The 18,333-nt window shown below is 35.2% G+C and overlaps 1 pseudogene; it reads right to left on the bottom strand.

Annotated features, from left to right (window-relative positions):
• Positions 1-5,621: 5,621 nt before the first annotated feature.
• LOC105238469 overlaps positions 5,622-18,333 on the bottom strand; it is a 98,798-nt pseudogene continuing 86,086 nt past the window's right edge.

The raw sequence follows: 18,333 nt of genomic DNA, 5'->3' as shown, positions 1-18,333 counted from the left end.
TAGTTCTTTGTTCTCTTGTCATGTACTTTTTCTTCTCTATATTATAAACCTTGTAATACATTATTAGTTTTGCTATAGAGGTCAATTGCCTTTTAAAACTATTTGAAAATAAGAAAAATCTCTTTTATATTTATTATTTCCAATATTCCTCATTCCTTTGTGAAACTCTATCCTTTTATCTCCTGTCATTTTGTTCTTATGTATCATTTCTTCTAGTGTATGTGTACTTGTGATAAAATCTGTCACCTTTGTTGAAAATATGGCTTTATTTGCCTTTATTTAAAATGTTTCATTTATTTTTAAATATTTTTATTTGAATAGATTTCAAGATTAACTTGTATGTTTGCTCATTTTGCTTTGAGTACCAAAATGTTGCTCTATCATTGAATGAGATGAATGTTTATGATGAGAAGTATTTATTATATTAGTTTCTTTGTCAATAACGTGTCTTTTTTTTCTCATTTTTAAATGTTTTCTCTTTGTAACTAGGCTTCTCTAATTTGGTCACTATATTGATGCTGCTTGGAGGCCAGAGTGTATTTGTTTCTTGTTTTCTGTTGGCTTACAGTTTTATCACGTGTGACAAAATCTCAACCTCTGCTATTACAAATACTGTTTGACCTCCCCCATTTTCTGAGATTACAGGTATTGTTAAACTGTTTGATAGTGTTTTGAGGGCATTGTTTTTTTGGTTTATTTTATATATATCTATTTTTTTTTCTTTGTGCTAGGTACTGGTGGTGACTACTGCTAGTTGTTCATAATCCCTACTATTCTCCCCTACAGTGTTTAATCAACTACAATATTATCCAGTGTGTTTTTCTTTCCAGATATTATGCATTTTCTCTCTAAGTGCTCCAGTTGAATCTTTTTTTATCTTTCAGTCCCCTCCTCATAATATTTATGCTTTCGTTTAACATTTGTGTATTTTATAGTATATATAATAGCTGACAGATCTAACTTCTATTTCTTTTTTCCTAATTCGGTCATCTCTGTCATTTCTTGGTCTGTTTCTATCAGTTGATTTTTCTTCTCATGGATCATTTTTTCCTGCTTCTTTTCATTTCTGGTAATTTTTTAGTGTATATTGGTCATTTTGAATTTTGTGCTGTTGAGTGAAGGATTTCATTCTACTTCCTTAAAGAGAGATGGATTTTATTCTGATATGCAATAAAGGCACTTGGGATAAGTTGAATGATTTTTGCGCCTTGCCTGTAAGCTTGGTGGGTTCAGAGCAGCCTTGACTCTGAAGCTAATTTGTTACACTAGTTAGGTGTAATTCTTCTGAGAACTCGACTTGATAATCAGTGTATCTGCCACATGTCTTTCATTCTGGCTGGAGCAAAGGTGAAATCTTCCCAGGCCAAATGAGCTCCAGGAATTCCTTTGGTTTATTGCTTTTGATGGCTCTTTTCCTCTCTCATGCAGGCACAGATTAGTACTCACCGGAAGACTCCAGGGGATCTCTCTGTAGATCTCCACAGTTCTCTCTCTAAAGGCTCTTCCCTGGTTAGTCTGTTTGCATATATCCAGTGCCTTGGCTTCCCTAGACTTTGATCTCTGGCTCTTACATTCAGCCAATCATGCTACTTCCTTTTGAATTTCACATCACTGTGCAGCAGGCTGCAAACAGCTTTCAGAAAGTAAACTGGCACAATCGAGGGTATAGCTTCTGATTTCCCACCTCTAATACATCACAGTCTTGCGCTGTCTGTTGTTGAATTGCATGAAAACAGTTGGCACATATACGTTTTCCTGAATTTCTATACCCTTACAAGACTTCAGTGATATTGGAAGTCTCAGTGACTTGCTTCGACTGCCTACATGTCAACTGTGTCATTTCTTTATTCCTCAAATCTAGTAATTAAATCAAGGTCAGTCTTGGTGTTGACCATTATCTATATTTTTTTCTCTTAAAAGTAGCATGCTAGTTTTATCTATAGATTCAGGTGTCCCTTCTTTTCTTAAAAATTTTCAATAGGTAATGTTTTCATTGTAAGTGCTTATTCCAGTTCTTCAAAACACCAATTCCTTCTTCAAAACACCAGATGTTAAGTCTCCATTTTCATGTTTTAATATCTACCAGCATCTTATTAACCATCACTATGCTTTTGTCATTTTTTTTTCTTTAGTTTTTTTGATGAAGATTAAATTTTATGGACGATTATGTTGTACATTGAGGATTGTGCACACTCTCTCCCTGCTCGAATCAATTGATTTTGAGAAAATGTGCTTTCACGCTGAGAATTCATCTTGTCTAATGAGTGATGTGTACATAGAGATTTGCTCTCATCTTGCTTCTCTTGGCCTTTTTTTTATTCTGTTGTTTGCTGTGCTACAACCCTGTGGATGGATGGGATGCCATGAAAAATGTAAAGTCTGTGTAAACCACGTAACAGCAGGACAGCCTATTATCACTGAACATTTTCTTTTTCTCTAGCTTTATTGAGATTTAATTGACAAACAAAATTTATATATGTTTAAAGTGTACAACATGATGTTTGAATATACATATGCATTGTGACATGATTACCACAATCAAGCTACTTAACATACCCAGCATCTCACAAAATTTCTTTTGTGTGTGTGTGGTGAAAATACATAACTACTCTCTTATGAAATTTCAAAGATAATAAAAAGTACAAAAGATAACAAATGTTGGTGAGGATGTGGAGATAAGGGAACCCTTGCGCACTTGGTGGTGGGAATGTAAATCCGTATGGACCATTATGGAAAACAGCATGAAGGTTCTTCCAAAAATTAAAAATGGAGCTACCACATGATCTGATTATCCCACTTCTGAGTAGATATCCAAAGGAAATGAAATCAGCCTACTCCAGAGATACCTGCACTCCCAAGTTCATTTCAGCATATTCACAATAACCAAGATATGGAAATAATCGAAGTGTCCAACAAAGGATGTGGTATTTACAAATCATGAAATGTAACGTGAAATTTACATTCAGTGGAATATTATTCAGCTTTAAAACACAGGAAAGTTTCCCATTTACAACAACATGACTGAAGCCGGAGGACGATATGCTAAGTGAAATAAGCCAAACACAAAAAGGCAATGACTATGTGATGCCACCTATATGTGGAATCTAAAAAAGTGAAACACATAAAAACAGAGTCGAGTGATAGTTCTCAGGAGCTGGAGAGAGGGGGTAAATGGGAAACATCATTCAAAGGGTATAAAGCTTCAGTTACACAAGATAAATAAATTCTGGATATCTAATGTGCAGTAGGGTGACTTTAATTAATATTACCATATCATATATTTGAAAGTTTGTCATTTTAATTCCATTTTTTGTGGTTTCTTCTATCTGTTCACGATGTTTTTGGTTATAGTTTCTGGTGTTATGGTTTCTATGAATTTCTTTCCTGTAATTCCTTAATATTTTTACTTAAATTTCTTTTTTTAAGTTTTTATTTAAACTCCAGTTATTAACATACGACATAATAATAGTTTCAGGTGTACCATATAGTGATTCCACACTTCAAACAACATCCAGTGCTCATCACAACAGGTGCATTCCTTAATCCTCATCACTTATTTTACCCATCCCTCCCACCAGCCTCCCCTCTGGCAACCATCAGTTTGTTCTCTCTAGCTAAGAGTCTGTTTCTTGGTTTGCCTCCCTCTCTCTTTTGTTTTGTTCATTTGTTTTGTTTCTTAAATTTCACATATCAGTGAAATCATATTGTATTTGTCTTTCTCTGACTGAGTTATTTCACTGACCATAATACTCTTTAGCTTCACCCATGTCCTTGCAAATGGCAAGATTTCATTTTTAATGGCTGAGTACTATTCCATTATATATATATATATATATATACATATATATATATATATTGCATTATATATATATATAATTATTTTTTTAATCCATTCATCAGTCAATGGACACAAGCTATTTCATAATTTGGCTATTGTAGATAAAGCTGCTATAAACATTGGGGTAATTCCATTATATATCTATATATCTGTATAGATAGATAGATGGATACAGATATAGATACATAATCCATTCATCAGTCAATGGACACTTGGGCTATTTCATAATTTGGCTATTATAGATAACACTGCTATAAACATTGAGGTGATTTATCCCTCTGAATTAGTATTTTTGTATTCTTTGGGTAAATACCTAGTAGTGCAATTGATGGATCATAGGGTAGTTCTATTTTTAACTTTTTGAGGGAACTCCTTACCATTTTCCAGAGTGGCTATACCAGTTTCATTCCCATCAACAGTGGACAAGGGTTCTCCTTCTTGTAAATACTCATCAACATCTGTTGTTTCTTGTGCCACTGATTTTAACCATTCCGACAGGTGTGTGGTGATATCTCATTGTAGTTTGGGTTTGTATTTCCCTGATGATGAATGATGCTTGAACATCTCTTCATGTGTCTGTTGGCCATCGGTAGGTCTTCTTTGGGAAAATGTCTGTTCATATCTTCTGCCCATTTTTGGATTATTCGTTTTGGGGTGTTGAATTTCATAAATTCTTTATTCACTTAGAATATTAACCCTTTATCAGATATGTCATTTGCAAATATCCTCTCCATAAGTGGCCTTTTAGTTTTGTTGATCATTTCCTTCACTGTGCAGCTTTTTATTTTGCTTTTTATTTTGATTAAGCCCCAACAGTTTATTTTTGCTTTTATTTCCTTTCCTCCAGAGTCACATCTAGAAAGAAGTTTCTAGGGCCAATGTCAAAGAGGTTACTACTTGTATTCTTCTCTAGGATTTTTATGGTTTCAAGTCTCACATGTAGATCTTTATGTCCATTTTGAATTTATTTTTGTGTTCAGTGCAAGAAAGTGGTCCAGTTTCTTTCTTTTGCATGTGACTGTCCAGTTTTCCCAACATTTGTTAAAGAGACTATCTTTTTCCCATTGGATATTCTTTCCTACTTGTAGAATATTAACTGACCAAATGGTCAATGTCAGTTAACTTCAGGGCTTTCTATTCTGTTCAATTAATCTACATCTATTTTTGTACCAGTACCATACAGTTTTGATCACTACAGCTTTGTAATATAGCTTGAAGTCTAGAATTGTGATGCCTCCAGCTTTACTTTTCTTTTTCAACATTAATTTTCCTATTCTGGGTCTTATCTGGTTCCTTACAAATTTTAGGATTGTTTGTTCTTGCTCTCTGAAAAATGCTGGTGGTATTTTGATACAGATTGAACTAAATGTGTAGATTATTTTGGGGAATATAGACATTTTAACAATATTTGTTCTTCCAATCTGTGAGAATGGAATGTTTTCCCATTTCTTTGTGTTGCCTTCAATTTCTTTCATCAGTGTTTTATAATTTGCACAGTAGAGGTCTTTCAACTCTTTGGTTAGGCTTATTCCTAGGTATATTATTTGTTGTTGTTGTTGTAGTTTCAAGTAACATGGACTGTTAATTGATCTATGGATAAGAACTATTCAGTGCAGGTCAGTAACCAGGTCAGCCCCTACTCTGTTAGAGCGATGTCCTGTAGAGTCTTCAGGACCTAAGTTAACAGGTTATTTGCATGATTTCGTGTCATCCACAGTACTAAGAAAACGAGGCGTTATATCAGTTTAGATGAAATGCACCGCTGGCAGTCAAATCCAGTCCCTTATATCCCATATTTTTTCTATAGCCCTTCTATTTTGTTGATGTAAGCTTTCGGCATCTTCCTTGGAAGTCCCTTTCAGCTGATTCCAGGCATCCCACTTGGCCTTGCCTCTGAGATCCAACAGCCCAGGCATCTCTGTCTTTAGGTCACCCACAGTTGCTTGTTTGTAGAGGCTGTAGATGAACAATATCTCATCATCTGCTGGTTTGGAAGGATTCCAGAGAGTCCACGGAGGCAGCAAGGAGCAGGAAGCAATAGCCGATGATGTGACTCAGGTATCTTATTGTTTTTGTTGCAATTGTAGATGGGATTGATTCCTTAATTTTCTTTCTGTTTCTTCATTATTGGTGTATAAAAATACAATAGGTTTCTGTACATTGATTTTGTATCCTGTAACTTTACTAAATTTGTATATCAGTTCTAGCATTTTTTTTTTTTTTGGTGGAGTCTTTTGGGTTTTCTATATAGAGTATCATATCATCATATCATCTACAAATAGTGAAAATTTTACTTCTTCATTACCAAATTGAATGCCTTTTTTTTTCTTTTTATTATCTGATTGCTGTGGCTAGGACTTCCAATACTATGTTAAATAACAGTGGTGAGAGTGGACATTGTTGTGTCTGTCCTAACTCTCAGGAAAATGGGGAAAAGTCTCCCAGTTTTTCCCCTTTGAGGATGATATTAGCTGTGGGTTTTTCATATATGTCTTTGATTATGTTGAGGTATGTTTGTTTCCTCTAATCCTACTTTGTTGAGGGTTTTTTTTTTTTTTTAATCATGAATGGTTGTGGTATTTTGTCAAATGTTTTTTTCTGCATCTATTGAAGTGATTCATGTCCTTTCTTTTATTAATGTTGTATCACGTTGATTGATTTGCGAATTCTGGACCACGCCTTGCAACACAGGAATAATTTCCACTTGATTGTGGTGAATGATTTACTTAATGAATTGTTGGATTTAGTTTGCTAATATTTTATTGAGAATTTTTGCATCCATTTTCATCAGAAATATTGACCTGTAGTTCTCTTTTATAGTAGAGTCTTTATCTGGTTTTTATATCAGGATAATGCTGGGCTCTTAGAATGAATTTGAAAGTTTTCCTCCCTTTTCTATTTTTTGGAATAGTTTGAGAAGAATAGGTATTAACTCTTCTTTAAATGTTCTGTAGAATTCACCTGTGAAGCCATCTGGCCCTGGACTTTAGTTTGTTGGAAATTTTTTTATTATTGATTCCATTTCTTTTCTAGTTATCAGTCTATTCAGGTTTTCTGTTTCTTCTTGTTTCAGTTTTGGTAGTTCATATGTTTATAGGAATTTATCCATTTCTTCTAGGTTGTCCAATTTGTTAGCGTATAGTTTTTGATAATATGCTCTTATAACTGCATTTCTGTGGTGTTAGTTGTTATTTCACCTCTCTCATTTGTGATTTTATTTACTTGGATCCTTTCACTTTTCTTTTTGATAAGTCTGGCTGGAGGTGTATCAATTTTATTGATCTTTTTAAAGAACCAGCTCCTGGTTTCATTGAACTGTTCTATTGCTTTTTTGGTTTCTATATCATTTATTTCTGTTCTAATCTTTATTATTTCCTTCCTTCTATTGGCTTTAGGCTTCACTTGTTTTTCTTTTTATAGCCCCATTAAGTGTAAGGTTAGATTGTTTATTTGAGGTTTTTCTTACCTCTTGAAAGAAACTTGTATTGCTCTCTACTTCCCTTTTAGGACTACTTTTGCTACATCCCAAAGGTTTTGGACCATGTGTTTTCATTTTCATTTGTTTCCATGTATTTTTAAATTTCTTCTTTGATTTCCTGGTTGATCCATTGTTTAGTAGCATGTTTTTAGCCTCCATGTATTTATGGTCTTTCCAGATTTTTCCTTGTGGTTGACTTCTAGTTTCATAGCATTGTGGTCAGAAAAGGTGCATGGTATGATTTCAATCTTTTTGTATTTGTTGGGGCCTGTTTTGTGACCTAAAATGTGATCTGTTCTGGAGAATGTTCCATGTGCATTAGAACAGAATGTGTATTCTGCTGTTTTAGGATGGAGTGTTCTAAATATATCTGCTAAGTCCACCTGTCCAGTGTGTCTTTCAAAACCATTGTTTCCTTGTTTATTTTCTGTTTAGATGACCTGTCCATTGATGTAAGTGGGGTGTGAAAGTCCCCTACTATTTTTGTGTTATTATTAATTAGTTCCTTTATGTTTCTATATATATATATATATATATATATATATATATATACACACACACACACACACTACCATGTTGGGTGAATAAATATTTACAATTGTTATATCTTCTTGTTGGATTGTGCCCTTTGTGATTATATAATACCCTTCTTTGTCTCTTTTTACAGTCTTTGTTTGAAAGTCTAGTTTGCCCAATATAAGTATTACTATTCCAGCTTTCTTTTGACATCCATTTGCATCATAAATGTTTCTCCACCCCCTCACTTTCAATCCGAAGTTGTCTATCAGTCTAAAATGAGACAGCGTATAAATGGGTCTTTTTTTTTAAATCCATTCTGGCATGCTATGTCTTTTAATTGGAGTGTTTAATCCATTTACAGTCAAAGTAATTACTGATAGATATGTATTCATTGTCATTTTATTACTTGTTTTGTTATTGTTTCTGGAGATTTTCTCTGATCCTTTCTTGTCCTTGTCACTTTTGGTGTCTCCTTTTAACTCAAAGAGTCCCCTTTAATATTTCTTGCAGTGTTGGTTTAGTGGTCATGAACTCCTTTAGTTTTTGTTTGTCTGGGAAACTCTTTATCTCTCCTTCTATTCTGAATGATACGCATACTGGGTAGAGTATTGTTGGCTGAAGGTTTTTCCCAGTCAATACTTTGAATATATCATGCCACTCCCTTCTGGCTTGCCAAGTTTCTGTTGAGAAATCTCCAGCTAGCTTTATGGGTTTTCCCTTGTAAGTCAAGGACTTCTTTTGTTAGAATAGATTTAGGTATTACCTAAGGAATACTTCAGGGAAGGGTGGTGCAGTTTATATCATCTTTTATCTAGGTTTCTGTTATGGAATACTATCTCACTAATTTTTCTACACAGGACAAATGCCTACTATTAGCATTCACTTTTCCAGAGATATTGTGACTCAGATTTATTTCCTGGGGCTATAGGATATTTGCACTATCAACTGTGAGTTAATGCTTTTCCTCTTCCTTTTACTTCTCTTTACCTCAGTGAGTTTCCTTCTTCTTAGAGCCCAGTGTATCTGAAATAAAAATGGTACATCAGCCTGGATTCTCCTTCAATTTCAATTTCCTTCCACCTTATGGTTACACAACACTGAGTTACTCTACAATGGCTTTCCTTCTTTCACCGTTACCAAACCATTCCATAAGATGTTATCATTCTAAGAAAAAGATTTTTGAGTTACACTTCCCAGAATAGAGATAATGACATTTGGCAAAGTGTTCATTCTGAAGATACATGGATTATGAATGTGAAAGCATGTGGTTCCTGGGTGGTTCAGTTGATTAAACATCTGCCTTCAGCTCAGGTCATGATCCCAAGGACCTGGGATCAAGCCCTACATCAGGCTCAGCAGGGAGTTGGCTTTTCCCTCTCCTTCTGCCCCTCCCTCTTCCCATGCTCTCTCTCTCTCTCTCAAATAAATAAATAAAATCTTTTAAAAAAATGAATGTGAAAGCACTCGGATCCTCCTTGTTTTAGTTAAGATATCACAATATTTGTCAAGGTTGCTCCACAGTTTGTGGTTTTGGGGTTATAATTCTTTCTCTGAAGATGTTATCTTTTCTTTTTCTAGTTTTGTTTTTGCTGTCAGTAAGTTTTAATAGAGAAGCAAGAGGTAAAATGCTTTATTCAATGCCTTATAGTGTCCATGTTTCTGAACACTCATTTTGAGATTAAATAATAATTGTAAATGCATATGACTCATTTACTACCCTTTTTTCTAGTCATTTGAATACATGACAACCAAGTATAAATTTTCTGAACAATAAATCAAATCATTTGATGATGTTCTGATTCCTATAATTCTATCTTCCAGCCTACCTCCACTTCCTATGACAACTACATGAATGTGAAACAAATGATTGACTAAAATTTTAAAAATAAAAATAAGCGGTTTTAAAAATTAAAAATAAATAAAAAATAAAAATAGGCAGTCTAAAAATTTTGTTGGGATAAATAGCTACAGATTTTAAAAACTGAGTTTTCAATGTGTTCAAAAAGAAAAGGGTTTGAGAAAGCATAAATTTTGCTATTTTTAAGATTAATTTATATCTCCATAGATTTCTTATTTATATGTATAACATTAAAGTAAAACTTATTTCAGGGCTATCATGTTGAAGCCGTTTACATTTGTTGTGTGTGTGGGGGGGAAAATGTTATTCTTTTTTCCTAGGAAAATAGTTAATGAAGAGGAAATAAAAAATGAAATAAGGAAATCTTCATAAATCATAGTATAAATTCATGTCATGAGTGATTCAAATCAAGCACTACACAGGAGAGAGAACTGATTCATCCAGCTCGGAAATATTTGAAGAAGGAATTTGAAAAGGTCCTTGCAAAGCACATTTTATGTGGATTGATGAAGACGTCTGAGCTTGCATGAAAGTTATAAACAAATGCACTAAAGAATCAAGTTGAACAAAGGAAGAAAAAATGACCAGAGGTTGACAGGTTACTGAACATGTATCTCATTCATATAATTTTCTTTGAATTACCTAAGCACATGAATAGTTTTTTTCATAGATTATAAACACCTCAAGCAACATGTCTCAAGTAGGGAAATTACCTATATCTAAAGTGTATTTAAGATGCAATTAGAGTATATTTAAACTGCAGATTCCCAGTTCACGTTCTATACCTATTGAATTAGAGTCTCTGGGCCTGGAATCAAGTTGAATATCTGCACTTTGCACAAAAAATCCAAGTGACTTGTGCCCACTAGGATTTTAAAACTACTCATATCTTTGTGTTTCTACATGAGATGAAGAATGTTCACTACACTGATTGTGGAAACTGTTTCACAACATGTGTGAGCCCAGTCATTGTGCTATACACCTGAAATCTGTACAGTGCTCTATGTCATTATGTCTCCATAAATCAGAAAGGGGAAAATTAAAAGCACTCATCCAAAGAATAGGGCACAATCTCTTTAGTAATCTGTATTCAATCTCCTGTGCGATCTTCTTAAGATTCTAAATAAATATTTAAAAGTGGTAATGTTAAGATCTAAGATGTTTCCCAAGTGAAGCTGGTTTTCTTAGAAATGAGAAGTATACTTGAATCTACATATCAGGAAAACGAAGCCCAAAACCCTCCTTAAATTTCCAAGAAAGGCAATTTTCTTAATCCATACTCCTTTTAATAGTGCATCGGCTTTGGGCTTCTTGTTAATTTTACAGCTGATAAATCTACCAATGAATCTACAAATCCTTGTTAAGAAATGACTATAATTTAGCAACATAGAGGTGATGCAGAAGGATAGGAGTTGTATAAGTCACAAAATGACCCAGGAGTTTACAAACAAGTTGAGAAAACAGAAGAAAATTTGGAAGAGTAGAGATATTTGCATGGTATTAATTTTAAATGTTGCTGCTCTTCAGAGGCTAAGGAGGAACACAATTTTTTTGTAGTAAAGCCAGGTTTCAGTAAGTCACTGGGCTAAGATCTGGATTTAAAAGCTGAATAATTTGATTTACCCATTACAGAAAACACCAAAATAGTCACTATCCCACAATTTAGGGGGGAAATCAAATATAAAATAGAATTTGTCTCATAATAACCTAGTACTTGTCATTTAGCTTCTTCTAGTGTAACTTGGGATTTCACAGAATATTATACTTCAATAGCATTTCATCAAAATTACATTTTCAGTAAATCCAATTTCCTCATGCTTATAAAAGTTGCCCACAGTGCTAAGAAAACAAAGAAACTGGCTTCTAGATGATGCTTGGTCTTGTTTACATTTATTTTTTAAATTTGACCTATCTTCAGAGGAAAAGTTTGTTGTCATATTATGACAATACAAGGGGTATCTTGAATTTGAATTTACTTAACATTCTTTTCTATTAGAATCTCACAATATTGATAATTTTTAACATCAATTTTAATCTGAGAGCCTGAATATGGGTTTCTACAGTTTTATATTTCACTTTTATATGTTCTGTTATTATTTGGGGGTAGGAAGAGTTAACTTACACTGCAATTTTAGCATAATCTAGAATGCAGTTAAAGTAAAAAAAAAAAAAAAGTTGATACATGTGCTTATTTCTCCTTTATTTTAGATTGCAGACTTATATAGATTTAAATCAAGGCTTAGGAGTCCCCTTGATTCAGATTTACCTTTTCCTATTTGGTAATTTTGATGTATTAAGAACAGAAAATTAGGTAAAACTAATGACTAATAATAAATATGAAGATAAAGAGACATATTGTTGACAAATGGAGCCAACTTCAAAACTCATGCTCTTGGGACTGTTTCCTCACCTAAAAACTATATTGTAGTTGATTGATCGATTTGGTTATAATTTTCCTTTTAATTATCTCCATTTAGCAATTGCATAGAATTGAAGAGCAAATGCATTACAATTGAAATTATTTCTAATACTACTTCTAATAAGGCAAACACATTGCACTAAGTCCATCATGTATGCACGCAGTTACTCTAAGGTGTATTCAGGTAAATACCTCATGCATGAGTCCAAGGAAGGCAGTAGAGAGTGGTGTTTCTCTATCTAATTCTCTTTTCTAGTAGATGCTAAAAGAAAACATTCTTATCACCGTGTATATGCCAGACCTAAGTGTTTGGGCATGTGTTTAATACAGGCATTTGCAGAAGTCCCTCTATCTAAGTCAAATAACAATAACTTCATTAGTAATTCAAAATTATGTGTTTCACAGCATAGACTATTACTGAGAAGTTCCAGTTTTGTATTTTAGACAGTAAGTAAATAGCCAAAATATTGGAGAATTCTAGGTTTGCATCTCAGGCATGGAAATATTTAGCAAATTTTTAAAAGATTTTATTTATTTATTTGACAGAGAGAGACAGCCAGTGAGAGAGGGAACACAAGCAGAGGGAGTGGGAGAGGAAGAAGCACGCTCCCAGCAGAGCATGGAGCCCAATGTGGGGCTCGATCCCAGGACCCTGGGATCAAGCCCTGAGCCAAAGGCAGACACTTAACGACTGAGCCACCCAGGGGCCCCATATTTAGCAAATTTTTGAGCTAGCCTAAGTATTTGTTCCCATACAATGAGCAATGATTAGGAAGCTTATCTTCTTAACACTGGAGAATCCCCAGGTGGTTCTCAGGACTCTAAAGCAGTCATATGACCGTGTACTCTCACCAACAATTTAGAGAATGCAGCTTTACAAAACAACAACATCAGTAAAGACGCTGAACATCTGAGGTGGGAAAAAATGTTAATTTTGGCATGGAGTGTCTTAGCACCTGGACAAGTCTTACCGTTTCCTAATCTGTAGTTTGTATACACTCGTGTGATAATTTTGAACATCACACCCAGGAAACTGGCAAAAGATATAGTCAGGAAATTACATGTGGAGGAATAATTCAATATGTACATTTTTAAATGACATTTTCCACAGCCTGTCTTCAAAAGTTTAACATTGAAGTAGAATGAGACTGATCTTTTATTATTAAACAAGCCTTACAAATAAAGGGAATTATGGCATTTTTGCTGTAATGATTAAGAGAAATGTGAATGCTGATTATTCACTGATTATCCATAGAATGAATCATGCTGTTGCGTAGAACTTTGGCATGACACAGCTTTCCCTAAATTGTCTAAGAAGGAAATTGTTAGAATTTACATAGATCAGCCCATAAAGGTACTGCATAATTTTATACCTTTATAATTTAAGTTAGGATGTAAAACAAAATTGAATTAAACCGTGATTGATAATAGTAGAAAATACACAGCAGTCTAAGTATACTTCGGAGTTTTACATGTTTAAAATTATCCTGGTTGTGTGGTAGATTTTTAAACTAGCTGGTCTTTCTTCATCCTTGAATAAAATTATCTTGTTGCCATAATGTACCAAGGAGCTTACCAAGATGAGCTCAGAGCGTTCCAGGGTTTGCTTTCATGAGTCTGATGGACGTTCTTGTAAAACTAGTGTTCTCTTAGTCACATGGCCAGCAGGTGTGTAGTGCTTTGTTTTAGTTCTATTTCAGCTACAGGTGTGTTGCTTATCTCTTTGAAGCTTTTCTTTGAGAACTTTGAAAGAAACTTTGTGACTCTCAAATTTCTTGTAAATCAGATAATCTCACATTCAGTGAGGATCCAAAGACAATTGTGTGTGTGTGTAGGTTGATTTTCCAGCTCTGAAGTCAGGCTGCCAGGGTTCAATCTTGATCCCATTTTCTTCTGATGATTAGTTTTGTTTCCTTACACTCTCCTTGCCTTTCTTTTATCATCTGCAAAATAAGTATGATAGTAATAGTAACTATAATTTGTCAAGTGAAGGGTAATTTAACTAATCAATTTAATTTACTTATAGCAGAGGTTGGTGCAAAGCAAGTACACAATAGGCATCATTAATATTACATTATTTTATTTTGCCTGATGGGTCAGGAAATAGCTATTAAATGCTTAATCTTAAATAAGGAACATTATTAGAAATAGAAATTAAGAAAATATACTTATTGGAGCAACCTATTAAGAATATAAAGTTTCAATCTAATTGTTTCTTAAGTGGATTTGAAGCACATGAATGTATACATATTTTAAAATACATTATTACAGGTGTGCCTGGGTGGGTCAGTCAGGAAAGCATCTGCCTTCAGCTCAGGTCATGTTCCCAGGGTCCTGGGATCAAGCCCCATGTCAGGCACCAGGCTCAGCAGGAACCTGCTTCTCCTCTCCATCTGCCCCCCACCCCCTGCTCATTGTTCTCTCTGTCAATAAATAAATAAATAATATTTTTTTTAAATTTAAAAAATAAAAAAGAATAAAATACATGATTACATAGTTGAGGAGAAAATACTACCTCTTACAGCAATACCTAGCACATTAGTAAAAACTAGTGATTGAATACATCCTAAAAATTAACACAGATTATAGTTTACTGACCATAAAGAAAAAAGACAAATATAAGAAACAAACAAACAAAATACATAGTGTCAAGAAAACGCCAAGGCTGCTCACCTACTCTTTTAACTATTCTTCAAACTTAGCATTTGTTTCAATTAAATGAGATAAACTGTGTTGAAATGCATAGAACAGTGTCTGGCATCTGGCACGTATTCCAGAATGCTCATCTCTGTGCTTTGCTCTCAATTGGCTGGGTTGTAGCATTATTAAGACCAGTGACATTTTGGCACCACTAGGCTAATTGGGTGATAGTTTTATTTTGCTCACTCTGGAATTTGTGCATCCTGAAATTAATGCTCACCTGCTGTGTGGATGGGTTACGTGGGATGTGGTAGAACGTAATGGTTAAAAGAGAGCCTTCAGGAGCCAAACCATTTAGATTCATCAGATTGGATCATTTATTGGCTCTGAGGGGTTAGGCCATTTATTTATCTTTCTGAGCTCTCACTTGTGAGAATCAGAAGGGTTAATATATAAAGTATCACTTATAGATTCTCAGCTCAATAATTATAATGTTTGCCATTATTTTATTACTATTATCATTATCATCACTATTAATTACTTTAAGCATCCTTACTGGACAAAGCCAAGTAGAAGGAATGATTCTACTACTCAAGGAAAAAAAATATATGAGAGCTAAAAGGCATTTAACTCTTGACACTTGAGTATTCAAAAGATTTCGCTCTATCTCTTTGCTCATATTTTCTTTATCATTTAGTCTATTTTATTTTTCCTTTACTCAGGGGTTCAGTGTTGGGTAGTGGCTCTGCTAGGCTGGTCAAGGTTCATACCGCAGGCCATGGATTTTATCCAGATAGTTCCTGGTTTCTTCCTTTTTTAAATAAATCAGATTCATGGCTGAGGTTGATAAGAGGGCTTCTGTCCATTGGCAAATGGCATTGTAGCCACAGGCTTCTTATTAAAGCTTGAGAGAAAATGGTGATTACTAGTGTTTGTGGCCAAATTTTGTGCATGCCTGCCCACTGGGTTTGTTTGGATACCAGCAAATTACAGACTGTATGATTTGAATTAGGATAAGATATTAAACCTTTGGAGCCATTCTGTAGCAAAAGACTGTGTTGTAAAAGAATATTGGAAAGCACCCCTTTGACCAAGTCAGTGAGATTAGCTTAGTCATGAGAATTCCAAGTAAGTTTTCTGACCTTGAGATGTAGATACAGTGCCAAAGAAATATCATCAGGAGACCAAGGATAGATGCTGATCTTTATTTTAATGAGAGGGTTTTAGTGCTAACGTAGTCGTCTAACTCAACCCCATCATTTCCAGGCCTTAAACATTCTAGCTGCCTGTCTCAAGAAATGGGAGAAGTTCCCTCAATATTATCATCAGAAATGTCACGTCATGCCTGTCCTTCCAGTTCAGATACTTAGCTCATTTTCTTTCTTTAAAAAAAAAATTGTTTTGTTGTTTTATTTAGTTTTCCAAAACATGTTCTTCAGTTAGTTATGGCTAGTAATAGCCCTTCATTGGGCTGGATGCCCGGGGTTCCATTTTTGTATGCTTTCCACGGCAATGTGCGAATGCTGACTGTATTGCATCAATATGTACCCCCCACTCCTGGTGGCTTTGTTCCTCCTTTGTTAAACCACTTCCTGCCTTTTCTGGTTGTTTTGTTATCACCTAGCAAAGTAACTAATGTCACCTGGGAAATTAATTGCACGGTCAAAGTGCTTTAATGGCTTTAATCCTTAAAAGACATAAAATGTCTTTTCACAACGTTTCATGTGTGAGAGAAAGGACCACACCATCGGTTAACTCCATGGGTAACGAATTGTCTGTAGTAATGGGCAGGGCATCAAGAGAGCTGTGTGTCCTGCCATAGAAGTAAGAGAGCAGATGCTGAGGCAGGGCCCAGTGGTCCTTTTTCAGCCTATGTGGATTTCACTTGCATGCTAGAACAGCTATCGCCCGCTTTCTTAGGTAAAGGGTAATGTTTTATTCAGCCACAAAGATAACTTTTACCAGGAGACTAAATACAGATCAGCTATTATCTTCTCTTATTAAGAGCGTACTACAAAGAACTTTTGATTAATTTTTTTGAGGCAGTGGGGTATTCATTCATTTATTTATGGTTTCATTAAGCTTGTGTTTTAAGATTTTAATAAGAACTTGATGAACTTCTTCCTTTCTATTTAAGCCTTAACTTTCTCTTTTTTTAAAAAAAATGATTTATTTCTTTATTTTAGAGAGAGAAAGAGAGCACATGTAAGATTAGGGGGAGGGACAGAGGGAGAGACAGAATCTCAAGCAGACTCCATGCTGAGCATGGAGCCTGATATGGGGCTCGATCCCAGGACCTTAAGGTCATGGCCTGAGCCAAAACCAAGAGCCAGACACTCAACCAACTGAGTCACCCCAGTGTCCCTAAACTTTCTCTTTTTGAGTCCTGCATGCAAGCCATAATCTCGAGTAATGTCTTGCTGGATGGCTGTACAGAGGATGGCTTTTTCTCGCATTTGTAACAGAATCCCATGGATTGTGGGATTAGTATCCCTTGCAAAACATCTTTTTTTGAGCCACTCACTGTGACTTGGGTAGTTCTCCTATGCCTGAGCAAGAATATGAGTGAGTGGATCCCTTCAGGACAGTTATTTCTATGTTTCTCTGTGTCCTTTCTTCATCACGAAGGCTACAAAGAAAGCATCAGAGTAGGTGGGGCAATGTGTGTGTGTTAGTTTGGTTCTTTTAATAATAAGGTCACATATCTAGTATATTAATTCCCTAGGACGGCCTTAACAAATCACTACAAACTGTGTGGCTTAAAACAACAGATATTGACTGTGTTACAATGTCAGAAGGCCAGAAGTCTGAAATCGGGGTGTTGGAAGACCGTGTTAAAGTCTTATTTCCAGATTAAAAGCCAAACAGATATAAAAGAAACCCAAAAATCTTTTTGAGATGAGTTGTCCAACCAAAGGTACAAAACGTCAGCACACTTTCTCCCATCTTAATTCTTCTTTCTTGATACAAAACGGGGCCTTCCTAACGCAAGCAGCTACCCACAGAATGGATACTGTCGATAATAACAATACTGAGAGCGAGCCCCCTCAGAACAGGGGTCAGAGGCTGTAGAATCCCAACTTCAACTACTTTCATGAAAATTCAAAGAGCAAATATGATCTCCATGCCTAATCTGAGCAAGCAGGACATTCTCTACAGCAGCCTTCCTCCATGATTGGGACTCAGACTTCTAATACATCTTATGCAACTCCTAAGATCAAAAGAAGAGCCTTGGTCCCTTAGCCCATCTCCGTAGGTTAGGGTGCTTCATATTTTCAATTCACTCTCTGTAACTCCATTTTTTTGCCTTGGGAAGCTGACTTTGTGGGCTGCCTCAAAAGGCAGCCTTCACGCTGGCTTCCGATGGGCTTTAAGCTGCCCATAAGAACCATTAGCAGCAGAATGGAGGATGGGAAGAGTGAGGGGGTATTTATTCCTCAAGTTCTCTCCCTTGTGGGTTTCAGTAGGCTGAGTGTGTTGCTTTACCAGAAGCCGCAGCTCCTGTCACGCAGCTCACTGGGCAGAGTTTCTTTCTCGAACAGTTCTGTTAAATGTTCCTTCCTGTAACTTTTCCAGGCCAA

This window comes from Ailuropoda melanoleuca, chromosome 1 (assembly GCF_002007445.2).
Source record: "Ailuropoda melanoleuca isolate Jingjing chromosome 1, ASM200744v2, whole genome shotgun sequence".
Taxonomy (NCBI): domain Eukaryota; kingdom Metazoa; phylum Chordata; class Mammalia; order Carnivora; family Ursidae; genus Ailuropoda; species Ailuropoda melanoleuca.
Note: the sequence above shows the minus strand (reverse complement) of the source record. Positions and strands in the feature narration are given on the sequence as shown.